Source organism: Schistocerca nitens, chromosome 3, assembly GCF_023898315.1.
Source record: "Schistocerca nitens isolate TAMUIC-IGC-003100 chromosome 3, iqSchNite1.1, whole genome shotgun sequence".
Taxonomy (NCBI): domain Eukaryota; kingdom Metazoa; phylum Arthropoda; class Insecta; order Orthoptera; family Acrididae; genus Schistocerca; species Schistocerca nitens.
In genome coordinates, this window is record NC_064616.1 from 756,628,740 (window position 1) to 756,641,521 (window position 12,782).

At 42.9% G+C, this 12,782-nt stretch overlaps 1 protein-coding gene across 1 annotated transcript in view; it reads right to left on the reverse strand.

Moving 5' to 3' along the window:
- Nucleotides 1–12,782, reverse strand: part of LOC126248752 (solute carrier family 28 member 3-like) — a 464,899-nt gene that overhangs the window by 306,927 nt on the left and 145,190 nt on the right. The gene's annotated exons all lie outside the window — the stretch shown is intronic.

Consider the following 12,782-nt stretch of genomic DNA (forward strand, 5'->3'; position numbering starts at 1 on the left):
TGTAACAGAGTGTACCATTTGCTTCTGGTTATGGCTGCTTCCGTAGTGTTGTTTGCGTGTGTCTTATGAGTGTTTCTGCTCTTTGTGTTTGCGATTTATTTTGGTGACTATCTATTTGTTTTAGTGTGCTACGTACCCCTTTCATTTTGGTTTTAATTTCGTGATTCAGTTTGTCGATAATGATTGTGTCCCATTCATTCTCCACGGCTATTTGTTTGATTATGTTTAGTTCATTTTCGAAGTTGTCTTTACTGAAAGGAGTTTTACTCAGTCTGTGCAGAATATATTGGAAACCGTCTTATTTGTCTACAGGAGTGTAATATGAGTTTTTGTTGTGATTGTACTGGTGGCGGTAAATTTTTCTGAGTACTGAAAATTGGTGTTAGGTATTTTGGCTGTGAATTATGAGATCACTTTCTAAAGTGAAAGTTATTTTCGGATGGACTGTATGTATTTAATCGTGGAGTTCTTGGATGCAACTGACTGTGTCATCTATAAGGCGCTTGATATCGTCTACAAAGCGTTGGCAATATATTATCTTATATTGTTTCGATCTTACTATGGTTTCGGATATTTGGTTCTCAGTAGATTAAGAAGATGTTGGCTAGTAGTCCGTTAACTGGAGATCCCATGGGAAGCCCATATTTGCATACAACTGATTGTCAAATGAGAAATAATGTGACTAATTTAAGAATGTTATTTCTTTTATGTAGGGTTTTGGAATGTATTTCTGTTGTCCTAATTGCTGTTTGATGAAGCTGATGGTTTCCGTGGTATGGATACAGCTGTCAGTCAACATCACATCCATGTACAATATGTTCCAACCACAGAAACTATCAACATCGTCAAATACCAATTAGAACAACAGAAAGAGATTTCCAAACTTCACATACAAAAAACAGAAAGCATTTTAAAATTAATCACAGAGCAAAACTATTTCTCATTTGCCAACCAGTTCGTCTCATAGCGTGATGGGCTTCCCATGAGGTCACCACTCAGTGGACTCCGACCAAACACCTTTCACTAAAGACACACATCAAAAATTTTTTCTCATCACCCCGGTTCCCAGAACTCCTGAAGATAGACGTTGACTGTGGATACTGTACCACAGACAAAGTCCCTTTGACTGTTCAGAGATGTCACTAAATCTGCCCAAAGATGTAAACAACCGTGCACGAGCAGCGCCTATTAGACGGAGGCGGTCCGACAACTGATCAGTTCCAGTCATTCCACCAGGAAGGAGGTACACGACTCGTGTTGTCTGTATTTCAACCATGCCTAACGGTCAATACCGCGGTTTGATCGGGTCCACATTGTTACTTTGTGCCAGGAAGCGCTCTCAACAAGGGAAGTGTCCAGGCGACTCGGAGTGAACCAAAGCGATGTTTTTCGGACGTGAAGGAGATACAGAGAGACTGGAACTGTCGATGACATGCCTCGCTCAGGCCGCCCAAAGGCTACTGCTGCAGTGGATGACCGCTACCTACGGCTTATGGCTCGGAGGAGCCCTGAGAGTAAGGCCACCATCTTGAATAATTCTTTTCATGCAACCATAGGACGTCGTGTTACGACTCAAATTGTGCTAAATAGGCTGCATGATGCGCAACTTCACTCCCAACGTCCATTGCTAGGTCCATCTCTGCAACCACAACACCATGCAGCGCGGTACAGATGGGCCCAACATGCCGAATGGATCGCTCAGGCTTGGCATCACTTTCTTTTTACCGATGACTGTCGCATATGCCTTCCACCAGACAATCGTCGGAGACGTGTTTCAAGGCAACCCGGTGAGGCTGAACGCCTTAGATGCACTGTCGAGCGAGTGCAGCAACGTGGAGATTCCCTGATGTTTGGGTTGGCATTATGTGAGGTCAACGTTCGCTTTTGGTGGTCGTGGCAGGCGCCGTGACGGCTGTACGATACGTGACTGCCATCCCCCGACCGATAGTGAAATCATATCTGCAGCGTATTGGCGAGGCATTCGTCTTCATGGACGACAATTCGCGCTCCCATCGTGAGTAGTGGGGCAAGGAGGGCTTCAGCGCAGAAGGGCATCACCTCAGGGAGGGCGTCACCCCAGGGGCGGCGTCACTCCAAAGTACCGTTATCCAAGATGGCCGCCGAGACGCAAGTACGTAACATCACATGACGTCACCTGATGATGCAAGTGCCGTTATCCAAAATGGCGGCTTTTGGTGGGAAGGTAGGTCTATTGGACTACCTATACTAACCTAAAAAATGGTGGGAAAGAAGGGCACTTGGGCTACCTCCACTAACCTAAGTCACCTCTTCCTAGGAACTGGATGTAAGTCTTTATTTAAACAAGTAGAACCAGTACCAGCATCAAGTGTGTTCACCATCCTCTTGCAAAATGTGGCCAGCTGGTGTGGCCAAGAGGTTCTAGGCGCAACAGTTTGGAACTGCGCGACGGCTACGGTCGCAGGTTCGAATCCTGCCTCGGGCATGGATGTGTGTGATGTCCTTAGGTTAGTTAGGTTTAAGTAGTTCTAAGTTCTAGGTGACTGATGACCTCAGATATTAAGTCCTGTAGTGCTCAGAGCCATTTATTTTGCAAAATGTGAGCTAATTTTGCTCTAAGAACTTGCTCCTGCAGCTGAGGGGACTTAGTATTGTGTTGACTCCATTAGACGCTGCTCATTCAATTCGAATATAATTTGTTTAAATTTATATAAATTTATTATGTAACTGCAGCATTAGTTTTATGTTACCAGCAAAATAGGCTGAGCTATCAGTCGTCGGTGTTTTAATAGCTGTATTACATTCATATAGGTAAAAAAGGGGTTCGCTATGCTTTCAACTACCTAGTTTCAACTACTTTTTCAAGTCATCCAACCACATTTCCTACATGCATCGAAAGACGGATGTCACCTAGTTTTATTTATTACGCTGATACAAAACACTCACCATGCCAGCAATCTGGAGGGGGAAAATTGGTGTGAAAAATGAATCAGCCTGTTCTGAGCTGGAGATAGGAAGGATTGCACTTGTAATATTTTTTTGAACGATTTACTTAACCACGGATTTCACCTAATTTATTTATTTGTTACGCTGATGCAAAACACACACCCTGATGTGCTTGTTGTCACCATATACAGCTTACGGACCTGAAAACTACTCCTAAATAATGCATTATGCTGATGTGCAAATACGCAAACAGCTCGTAAATGGCCCAAATAATCCAGTACACACCATGCAGACGTGCAAACTATTCATAGATCACCGAAATAATGCATTCAAACACGCTCACAACGCTTAAACGCCCGAAAATAATTCAGTGCTCAAACACTCAGTGCAAGTAAGAAAACCCAACTTATCAGCCATTCGAACACTGATTCTACTGGATGGTAAGCCTAAGTCCACCCTCTAACACATGGAAACGTTGCTCATGCGGTAGAGGAAGGTTAAGTCAGAGTACTTTATTTATTTTGCTTGGGTAACTAACTTATTTATCCATCCTAATTAATTAATTAATCACAAAGATCGGTCCTAATTTCACAACTATATGCGTAGCGCTGCACAAGAATGGCTTAAAATCGCAAAAAACTAACTATACCATCCAACTGCTCTTATCCTGCTTGTAAAAAAATTTCCCAATACCAATCTAAACTTACACAAATATCCATTTTAATTACATAATTAATTACAAAGATCGGTCCTAATTAGACAGCTATATGCATAGCGCTGCACAAGGACAGCTTAAAATCGCCAAAACTAACTATACCATACAACTCGTGTTCTCCTGCTGGGATAAAAAATTCCCAAGCCACACCAAACTTACGCAAATATCCATCCTAATTACGTAATTAATCATAAAGATAAGCCCTAATTAGACAACTATATACATAGCACTGCACAAGAACGGCAATATTCCACACGAAGTGACAACTAGTTTTTTCCTGCTGGGGAAAAAAAGAGAATTAAACCACTCAAAACCAGTGACAGAAACACTCAAACTCTACCCTACACCTACAAGCTAGGGGGAAAAACTTTCAACTGACTGGATCCTGGTGTTGGGCAGAGACGAATTTTAAAAAAAATGTATTACCTGCAAGCATATAGCATCTATCGCTGTTTGACGTCAGAGTTCACTACACATGCCTACTAAAAAAAATCTCTCTAATCGAAGCCAATACACGCTATCGCAGCTGATGGAAAAAAGAAAAGCATCACTGGAGGGAAATCATCGTCCTAAAAGACTGTGTTCTCATCTATAAGCTATCACAAACTACGAGATGGAGCTACTATGCTGTCATTCTCGCAGCCCGTGTGGGCCTAGCTTAAAACCTCACCGAAATGCATCGCTTCGCCAAGGCGAAAGTCCCGCTTTCCCTCCAGATGCATCCTGTTCACCTAAAAGTATACTGATGCAGCTGCCCCTAACGGCTTCGAAGCGCCGATGTCGCAGGTCCCCAATGCCTCTTTGTTTGATGTCACGTAGTACGCTCGAGCAGGGACCAGACGAGAGCCACCGTTCTGCACTCGATTATTTATTTAACATCAACTTGACTCCTATAATAAAGGAACTATTAAAAAACACGTTTCCCACCATAATAAATGTCCTCCTTCCGCTAAAATAGACAGTCTGTTTTATTTAGTTTTATGACCAAATCGGTATACAGAATGAGATTTTCACTCTGCAGCGGAGTGTGCGCTGATATGAAACTTCCTGGCAGATTAAAACTGTGTGCCGGACCGAGACTCGAACACGGGACCTTTGCCTTTCGCGGGCAACTGCTCTACCAACTGAGCTACCCAAGCAGGACCCACGTCCCGTCCTCACAGCTTTACTTCTGCCAGTACCTCGTCTCCTACTTTCCAAACTTTACAGAAGCTCTCCTGCGAACCTTTCAGAACTAGCACTCCTGAAAGAAAGGATATTGCGGACACATGGCTTAGACTGGCAGAAGTAAAGCTGTGAGGACAGGCCGTGAGTCGTGCTTGGGTAGCTCAGTTGGTCAGCTGGCACGGTAGCTCAGCGTGTTCGGTCATGCATGGCTGTGTGAATAGCCGCCATCTTGTAGCGCAAGGCGGGTGACCTTGAAACGGACTGCCGCGCAGGATCGCGCTCTAGTTTTAACAGAGCGCGATCCGCTACAAAAGGTCCTTCCGGTTGCGGCCAACGCCCTTCAGGCGTGCGCTGATTGGCTGTTGGGCCGCTATTATCAGCAGCCACATCCGCTGGCGGCCCAGTCTTGCTCGTGAGGCAACAGCATGCTCATTCTATTCGAGGCAGCTGCATGTAACACACAGCCATGCCTTACCGCAGCAGCAGCAGAAGGTACAGAAGGAGAATGAGATTACCAGTTTACAAGAATGTAGATACCTTTGATCTTACACCAAAACCAACAGCACAACATCAACTACTTGGAGGATCAATAATATTTGTAGGATGTAAAGTTAATTTTTCCTGTACAACTACAGAGGTTGTGTGTGGTAATTCTTGGTTGACAATCACTATACTACGAGGAGGAGAGACATCACTTGGACGACTTGAGAGCTATAATGAGAGAGATATTACTCTCTGTAATAAAAAAACTGAGTTAATAGATTAACAACGAACTGAGACGGGTGTCTTTCGACGTCCGCCTAGAGCAGATACAACGAACGAAAAAAAAAAAAAGAAAGGTTGGTAGGGCACATGTCCGTGAAAGGCAAAGGTCCTGTGTTCGAGTCTCGGTCCGGCACACAGTTTTAATCTGCCAGGAAGTTTCATATCAGCGCATACTCCGCTGCAGAGTGAAAATCTCATTCTGGAAACATCCCCCAGGCTGTGGCTAAGCCACGTCTCCGCAATATCCTCTCTTTCAGGAGCGCTAGTTCGCAAGAGAGCTTCTGTAAAGTTTGGAAAGTAGGAGACGAGATATTGGCAGAAGTAAAGATGTGAGGACGGAGGGTGCGTCGTGCTTGGGTAGCTCAGTTGGTAGAGCACTTGCCCGCGAAAGGCAAAGGTCCCGAGTTCGAGTCTCGGTCCGGCACACAGTTTTAATCTGCCAGGAAGTTTCAAAATCGGTACAGTTTTTTCACGTTCGACTGAGAAATTTGTCATGTCTGCAAAGACATTTACGTGGAAACTGATATTTCCAGTCACGAATACAGATGTCAGTGATTTAGCAGATTCCAAATCACCCCCTATAATTTACAAAGTCAAATAAGGTCTTTCTCATATCTAGAGAACCGGCAAACGTGTCTTCCACGTGGTAGATGCACACACCACAATCGATCTCCTCTCAACTAAATAAAGAAGTCAAATGCAAAGAAGCAGTTGACCAAACAATTTACATGATACGGGAATAATGGCCCAGTGCAAACACACGTCCATATTACATCTTGTCAAATTTCCACTTGATCATGAAAGCTGTCCAACACATACTAAGTATTGGTTCACTATTCGGTCGTCTGGAGGACTACAAAGTTAAGTCAGCTACATTCCCACATTGCAACAGCCCCCTCAATTTGGACGGTCCCTGCCATTAGTGGGAAACGTGAATAATTCCCACCACACGCCACGCATAGACAGAATCATCCTACGACATCGACCACATATATATTTCATCGCTATACTTACAATTAAAATATTACGATTGCGGTTTCAGTTGAATGACATTCGACAATGAGCGAAGTACCGGAAATAAAACCTACTGACGGCTGTGACTCTGGAAATAGAAATATCAGTACCATTCTTATGACTTGACATACTCTTCCCTTTGCTATCACAGTATTCCACGTCAAATTCATACCTTCCTTATGACTAGACGTAGTCATCCCCTTTACACATGTCCGAACACAAAACTATACTTTATAAACCTGATGCTCATGTCGAACCTATCACGCATCCCCTACCACTAAGTACAATACATCATCAGTAACTGATTGCTGACGATATAAAATAATACTGATCCAAAATCAATGATTAGTGGACATGTATCATAAGTTTTTCTTGCAAGTGATACCACTATTTCTTAGAAAGAGAGGTCTAATCGTCTTACAAACCGTCAGATGTTAAAAAAACACAACCATATTACAATCACAAGCGGTCTTGGTTCTACAGGTGCATACAAGTATCAATGTTAAAAGCTATATTCGCTTTATAAATCGAGGTACGACATTACCTCTGAATGAAGTGGTTTTTTGCCCAGACAAATATCATTACGCTGAATATAGATGGTGATCGCTGGAGAATACTGGGATTTGGGATAAAGTCCCCCACCCGCATTCAAGCACATACCTGCATAGGATCGTATGGAGAAGTCCTTTATTGCTTACAGCCACTAGTGTATCATATTTATAGCACTCTCATATCTCGAAACGAGTCACCTTTCTCGAACCTATCTGCTACAGTAAAATTCGAACCTCATTTTAGGTAGCTCCCATGCATCTTGCAACTGCTGCCATTTCTCCAGCTTTACGCATGTGATCGTACCAATTTAAGTCGGAACTGAGTAGGTGACAGGGGAAAATATATCTACCACCTTCTGCAATCCATGTAGAAACAGGCTAAGCTGTGTTACTGCGACACGACTGTGTTTTGACCATTCGATGGAAACAGGAACTGCGAGAAGGACAAGGAGTTTTTGCTACTGCACTGTGGTGCGTTCCCAAACTACATACAAGTACTACAGATCCGCGTCCATTCACATCTATCTACCCAACATGCTATCTTCGTTATTCTGTACCATCCAACAGAGAAAAATTACAAACTATAAAAGCTCGACTAGCTTCATCCGATAGAGAACTCGATAAGATTTTTACCGCATCTCTCTCCTCCCATACATCGAAAACAACACCGCATGCATGCAGGCATCGAGCACATGTGGCAATCCTATTAAATATACAGGTTTTGATCAACTGCACAGACCAATTTAAAGTTTCATCACCTGTACTGTAGGAGGATGATCGAATCCTGAGGACTATATACTGTACATTGCAAGAGACGCGCCCAGTGACCCTGTCTTGTTTGAAACATGGTTTTTTTCTGCTATAACACGCTTTGTACACCGCCAAAAATTTTGTTTCTTCTGCCACGACTTCAAGGTATGTGTCAGGTTCTAAACTGACATTAACACGTTCTGATCCACGGTCTCTCACAGAAATCTAGACCTCGCACGGTGATGCGATTGACCTCAGCTTCGAGAGTTCGAGTGGCCGATAAGTTTGGTTTTTTTACTTGTACTGAGTGTTTGTGCATTGAATTATTTTCAGGTGTTTAAGTGTTGTGAGCGTATTTGAATGCATTATTTCGGTGAGTACTTTGCACATCTGCATGGTGTATACTGGATTATTTGAGTAATTTACTAATTGTTTGCGACTCTGCACATCAGTGTAATGCATTATTTACGAGTAGTTTCCAGGTCTGTAAACGGTATATTGGGACTCCAAGCAAGTCAGGGTGTGTGTTTTGTAACAGTGTAATAAATAAATAAATAAAGTGGAATCTGTGGCTAAGTAAATCGTTCAAAAAACAAATAAAGTACACTCGTTCCTCTCTCCAGCAGCCCAGAACAGGCTGATTCATTTTTCCACCAGTTTTCCCCCTCAAGACCGCTGGCAGGGTGAGTGTTTTGTATCAGCGTAATAAATAAACTAGGTGACATACGTCCCTCGATGTATGTAGGAAATGTGGTTGGATGACCTTGAAAAAGTAGTTGAAACTAGGTTGTGGAAAGCAAAGCGAACCTATTTTCTTACCTATATGAATGTAATACAGCTATTAAAACACCAACAACCGATATCTCAGCCTATTGTGGTGGTAACATGAAACTAATGCTGTAAATAGATAATAAATTTATACAAATTTAAACACATTATATTCGATTTGAATGAGCAGCGTCTAATGGATTCAACACAATATTAACTTCCCTCAGCTGCAGGAGTAAGTTCTTAGAGCAAAATTACCGTACATTTTCCAAGAGGATGGCGAACACACTTGATGGTGGTAGTGGTTCTAATTGCTTAAATAAAGGCTTATGTCCAGAGCTGAATGAGTGGATGTAATACAGCTATTAAAACACCGACTACCGATATCTCAGCCTCTTGTGGCGGTAACACGACACTCATGCTGTAGGTAGATAATAAATTTAAACAAATTTAATCAAATTTAAACAAATTTAAGTAATTTAAGCAAACTTAAACAAATTTATAAAAAATTGTATTCGAATTGAATGAGCAGCCTCTAGTGGGGGCGACACTATACTAACTCACTTCAGCTACAGCAGTAAGCTCTTAGAGCAAAATTCATACCCGTTTCCCACGAGGATGGCGAACACACTTGATGCTGGTACTGGTTCTAATTGTTTAAATAAAGACTTACGTCCAGTTCCTAGGAAGAGGTAAATTAGGTTAGTGGAGGTAGCCCTTTTTTCCCGCCATTTTCTTATGGTAGTAGAGGCAGCCCACTTGACCTATCTTCCTGCCAAAAGTCGCAATTTTCGATAGCGGTACTTTCGTCACTTCGAAGTGTTCGTCCATAAATGGAGCACCCAGTCCTGCTGCATGTTAACGACATACCGGCACTGCCACAAGTAATAGCGCAGTTCACAGTTGACACAGCCTTACTAACAAGCAGCAGTCGCGTAAACGTGGTGATGGCCCGCATGCAGCGTTAGGTAAACAGCACGGAACAGTCGGCAAATGTCAACATGATAAAACTCAGTTTTGATAAAACAAGAGCGGTTATGATTACTAGAAAGAGACTGGAATTGAAGGAGCGCCTCATGATAAACAGTACAGCCATTCAATGCACGAACCAAGTCATGTACGTCGGTGTCATCTTGGACAATAAACTTCTGTTCAAGCCGCACATAACAACAAAACGCCAGAAAGTGGTCTGCCTGATCCACGCTTTACACCCCCTACTCTCAACCAATAACATGAATGTCACAACAAAAGTTAGAATTTACAAGACGATCATACTGCCAGCCATTGTATACGGGAGTTTCTCATGGGGCACATCCTGCCAGTCAAACATAAAGACGCTCCAGGTAATTCAGAATGGATGTCTACGGCTTACATTGAAGGTACCCCGATGGACCAGAACACGAGATGTACACGAAGAACTAAATATGCCCTTCTTTAGTAACGTTATGCATCAACATACCAGGAAACTACTAAATAAAGTAGAGTTGCTAAGATCTACGACAAGTAGACCGGAACTGTTAACCCGAAACACTGGCATCGTGTGCCAGTTCCGGGATCAATAACTGAGGATCCCATATAGGAACAGGAAAGAAGAAGTGCAGTTCTCGAAGGAGTCAGCACTTATGAACAACATCACAAAGAGAGGAGGGTTCACCGGCATCGATCGTCCCCCACATAGTCCTGACTTGGCCCCATCCGATTTTCATCTGTTTCTAGGACAGAAAGAACACCTTCAATGACTTCATGTTGATAGTAATGAAGCAGAGCAAGCAGATTTGAGGTTACAGCTCCAACAACAAACATTCTACAGTGACGGTATTAATAAACTGGTTTCTCGTTGGGAGAAATGTGTTCGCCGCCAGTGTGACTATGTTGGGAAATAAATATGTACACATGAAGAGTAAGATGTAGAATGTTAATAACGTTTGTTTTATTTAAAAAGAAACTTTAAGAATTTTGACATAAAAATTCGGAGGCATTACTTTCCAGAACGCTCTCGTATTTCGCACAAGGGAGAATGTAGTTTTATTGCGATGAAGCTTTGGATTAAATTTCTCCATATTATTGGCCGGTTTTCAGAAGCTGATATTGGTTCTACGCTTCGACTTTTCAAAGAGAATGTCATAAACAAACACAAATATGCACTACGTCCTATTCCCCTTGGTTCGTCTCTAATGACTTCAACGTTGATGACACGTTAAGGTGTAATCTACACTATCTGATCAAAAGTATCTGGGCACATATATGTAATGCGAAAATGACTGCCAGATGTCACGAGATGCGGATCCGCCAGTATAAAAAGAGATGGGGAGTATTGTGTTGTTGTCAACAGACACACAGTAACAGTAAAATGGATCAGTCAGGAAAGTTCAGCGACTTCGAACATAGAACAGTCACTGCGTGTCACCTGAGTAACAAATCCATTAAAGACCTTTCAACCCTTCCCAACCCGCGCAAACCGGTTTTTGGTGACGTGATTGTGAAGAGGGAATGTGAAGGCAGAAACACAGCTAAAGCAACATCAGGCAGACCATATGTATTGACATATATACTTATATGGATAAGGTGTCTGTTCTTTCAGACATATCCGAAAGAACAGACACCATTAATGACCTGCAGCCGTCTAGAACGAAATTAGAATTATATATTAATACCTTCAGCTGCTGACGGGCGTTGATATACAGGGTGATCAAAAAATCAGTATAAATTTGAAAACTGAATAAATCGCGAAATAATGTAGATAGAGAGGTACAAATTGACACACATGCTTGGAATGACATGGGGTTTTATTAGAACCAAAAAAATACAAAAGTTCAAAAAATGTTCGACAGATGGCGCTTCATCTGATCAGAATAGCAATAATTAGCATAACAAAGTAAGACAAAGCAATGATGATGTTCTTTACAGGAAATGCTCAATATGTCCACCATCATTCCTCAACAATAGCTGTAGTCGAGGAATAATGTTGTGAACAGCACTGTAAAGCATGTCCGGAGTTATGGTGAGGCATTGGCGTCGGATGTTGTCTTTCAGCATCCCTAGAGATGTCGGTCGATCACGATACACTTACCGAGCGAGGTGGCGCAGTGGTTAGACACTGGACTCGCATTCGGGAGGACGACGGTTCAATCCCGCGTCCGGCCATCCTGATTTAGGTTTTCCGTGATTTTCCTAAATCACTCCAGGCAAATGCCGGGATGGTTCCTCTGAAAGGGCACGGCCGACTTCCTTCCCCATCCTTCCCTAATCCGATGAGACCGATGACCACGCTGTCTGGTCTCCTTCCCCAAAACCAACCAACCAACGATACACTTGCGACTTCAGTTAACCCCAAAGCCAATAATCGCACGGACTGAGGTCTGGGGACCTGGGAGGCCAAGCATGACGAAAGTGGCGGCTAAGCACACGATTATCACCAAACGACGCGCGCAAGAGATCTTTCACGCGTCTAGCAATACTTCTTGTTTTGGCACTAATAAAACCCCATGTCATTCCAAGCATGTGTGTCAATTTTTACCTCTCTATCTACATTATTCCGTGGTTTATTAAGTGTTCAAATTTATACTGACTTTTCGATCACCGGGTATATCAACGGGGACAGGTGAAATGTGTTCCCCGACTGGGACTCGAACCCGGGATCTGCTGCTTACATGGCAGATGCTCTATCCATCTGAGCCACTGCGAACACAGAGAATAATGCGAATGGAGGGACTATCTCGCGCACGCCTCCCGCGAGACCCACATTCTCACCTTATATGTCCACACATTACATTCGTAGTGTCCCTACCCAACACACTCATTACTCGTGGAAGACATGCTTACCAAGTCCCGTAAGAGTTCGGGTAATATGTGTGCATCCGCATAGAAGAAGAAGGTCATGGCCGGTATTGCCAGAATGATATACTTATATGGACATGGTGTCTGTTCTTTCGGACATTTCCGAAAGAACAGACACTATGTCCATATAAGCATATAGTTCTGGTAATACCGGCCATGGCCTTCTTCTTCTGTGCGGATGCACACATATTACCCGAACTCTTACAGGATTTGTCTCCCACGAGTAATGAGTGTGTTGGGTAGGGACGCTACGAATGTAGTGTGTGGACATATAAGATGAGAATGTGGGT